Genomic DNA, 3,194 nt, shown 5'->3' with positions numbered 1-3,194 from the left:
GGGGGGGGGGGGGGGTGGCCAAACCTACTGTGACTATTTATTTTCCCACTTTTCCTTTATCTCCTTACGGCCTCCTCCGTTTCTAGGGCGTAATACTCCCCTAAACGGATAAATCGGTTTTTCTGTAGAGTCTCCAGCCAGTCCTGTTGTCTTTTTACCTTTGGCATGTTGTCTTTCGCCTAGCTCGGATTACGGGGGTATTCTCCTCGATGAAGAGCCATTAATTACCCATTCAGTCAATATTAGGAAGACTACCGAGCTTTTTACATAGGATTAAGAAGACATCAGATTGTTCCGTTAGTATATTCCTCCTCACGAATAAGCTTTCGTTATACATTTAGTTTTCCCCGGGGTGAGGCTAACAACTGCTGCATATATTATTCTCAGACGACGACACGAAGCCGCGGGGGGGGGGGGGGGAAATTATATATATCCCAAGCGCAATAAATATCTTTTAATTTGCTGGGGCTGCGGGAAGGGGCGCGCAGTTTCCGCGGCGCAGTTTCCCTGTTTCCCTGACCCAGCTCCACCGTTCGGGTCACAGCTCCGGGGACAAATTTGGCCACCTTTCGGTGGCGGGGACGATGTCACCTCCCCGGCTCCGCCTCATCTTTCCCCCCCCCGCCACCTCCACCCCCGCACCCGCTCCCTCCCGCGGGGGCGGAGGCTTACGCGCCCACCTCGTCCCGGGGCTCAAAAAAAAAAAAGGCGGCGGAGACGGTGTTTTCAGCTGATCCGGTCGAAAAGCTAAACCAGCACTGGGTGTTTTTTGGGTTTTTTTTTTGTTCATTAAAAAGAGATATTAAGCTGCAGAATATTCACACCAAATAATAATATTTATATATAATTTTTTTAAAGAGTTGAAACAATCAATTCGGGATGCTGATAGAAGGCGGGATGTAATGTCAATGTTTGATGCTGCTGTTTAAGCAAAGCCCCCATCATCGACTACAGGAAAAGGTTCTTTAACTAAAATTTACATCGTTAACAAATTGTATAAATTACATATAGATATATATATAAACCTTTACACGCAAACAGTTTAAGCATATTCCCGCATAAAACGATTCGAATAAACCCATCAGCGGCCGTTTGCGCGCCCGCGAAGCGGCTCCTGAAGTTTCCCTAATTTGATGGGAGAAATTTGCGATTTTCCCGTCTTTCTGGATAAACCTCGACCCCCTTCGGGCTGCGCCTGGCGCTCTGGGCTGCCACAAGATTTTCCTGATTTCCCATTTTCCTGCCCCCGGCGCGGCCCCGGCCCCGTTTCTGCTGGAATAACCCTTCCCCGAAGGAACCCAGAGCCCCCGCGTCGTTTTGGGGCTTCTCCTACCGAATTTCGTTTTCACCTTTCACGGGAGCATCGGTTTAACCAAATATCCTTTTTATTTTAATTTTTTTTTCTTTGATGGGAGAAATTTGCGATTTTCCCGTCTTTCTGGATAAACCTCGACCCCCTTCGGGCTGCGCTTGGCGCTCTGGGCTGCCACAAGATTTTTCCTACTTTCCCATTTTCCTCCCCCCGGCGCGGCCCCGGCCCCGTTTCTGCTGGAATAACCCTTCCCCGAAGGAACCCAGCGCCCCCGCGTCGTTTTGGGGCTTCTCCTACCGAATTTCGTTTTCACCTTTCACGGGAGCATCGGTTTAACCAAATATCCTTTTTATTTTAATTTTTTTTTCTGTTTTTACCAGTTAGCGATTATTCTTTTCGTGCTCTCCGATGGGGCGAGAAATTACCTGACCGTCCTTTTAATTTCCGAAACAGAACTCTAACAGAGGGAAGGGGGTCCCAAATAACCTCCGCCTCCCCCCTAGTCCCCTCACCTCCCCCCAAGGACCAGCCTTTCTATTTTTTTGCGAGGTAAAACCCCTAAAACACCAAGTCTCAAAGGTCGCGAAAGACAAAAATCAACGAAGACCGCGCGGTTAAAAAAATAAATCAAAGCCAAACCTCAACAAAACCCGCCCGAATCAGGAGAAAACACCCAGTTTTTGCGCCGAGTTGCAACCCGGGGCATCTCAGGACTTGCCATTATCCGTCACCCAGAGCCACAGGGATCATCCCCGCATCTCCAGGGATCATCCCCGCATCTCCAGGGATCTCTCCGCACCCGCGGTCGTCCCCGCAAATAGGAAGGTTTTAACGCTCAGGCGACCAACCCCGCGTCGCTTCTCCGGCTCCGATTTATATTTTAGAATTAATGGTATTAAAGGTGTTTAGACAGCGATTTCCACCCCCAACACCCCCCCAACTCCTTGCAGCCCGACGGGTAAAAACCAGAGCCCCTGATGCGGGGTAACGAGGCAGGAAATTTTGCGTGTACGACAATAATCCCGGTTGATAATTGATGGTTAAGAAAATAACCATTTGTTTCTCGGCGGGAGGAAGTAAAAGTTACCATGTCAGGGAGCATATGCGGATATTACTTTTATAAATACTTAGCCGAATAAAGCTGGCGTGGAAGGGCCCATAAATTTATGATATCAGAAAGGTCCCCACTTTCCCATTAGATCGTGCTAAGGGCTTTGATTAAGACCACCTGTTCGTCGGGAGGAAAAAGCAGGGGAGGGTAAAAAAAGGCCTTTTTTTTTTTTTTAGTTGCAAACCATATATAAAGCAATGTCACCCTTCCTTTCCACGTTATTTAACACTTATTACCAACCGAGAGAAAAAAGAAAAAAAAAGTGCCAGACCCTGGTAAAGCCTATTTGTGCACAATTTAATATCACGTATGTTTCCGGGATTAAAAATTATCGGCTGGTAATACCTCCGCGTTTGGAATTACCCTGGATTTTTGCCTCTCTAACCTTCCTTTAGTCCCAGTCTTTCTTCTCCTGGGGGTCGTGGGTTTAATGTCCCCGGGGGGAGGGTGGTCTCGGGTGGAAGGGGACGTGGGTCCTCCTGGAAATCACCGGACGTTACGGGAGAAATTACGAGCTGTTTGGCCGAAGAGGGTTAATAAGAGTGTTCTTACCAGGAGGTGTTTAACCACGAGACCGGGGCTACGTGCATTATTAATTCACTCTCCTTTCCTGTATTATTAATTCAGGTTAATATATTTTATTTAAACAAAATTACGTTTATCCCGGATTAAACAGTCTCTGGAAATACCGAGCGCTTGTTTTCTTCTTAGTAATGTGTTTGCATTGCTGTTTTCCTATACCGCCCAGCGAGACCCCCCTAAAAGGTTTGG

The 3,194-nt window shown here is 47.6% G+C and overlaps 1 protein-coding gene across 1 annotated transcript in view; it reads right to left on the bottom strand.

Annotated features, from left to right (window-relative positions):
• The window catches only part of PITX2 (paired-like homeodomain 2), a 16,953-nt gene that overhangs the window by 8,579 nt on the left and 5,180 nt on the right, over positions 1-3,194 (bottom strand). The window lies entirely within an intron of this gene.

The sequence above is a fragment of the Calidris pugnax genome, unplaced genomic scaffold (genome assembly GCF_001431845.1).
Source record: "Calidris pugnax isolate Ruff unplaced genomic scaffold, ASM143184v1 scaffold271, whole genome shotgun sequence".
Classification (NCBI taxonomy): domain Eukaryota; kingdom Metazoa; phylum Chordata; class Aves; order Charadriiformes; family Scolopacidae; genus Calidris; species Calidris pugnax.
The sequence above is the reverse complement of the archived record's forward strand: the minus strand, read 5'-3'. Positions and strand labels throughout refer to the sequence as shown.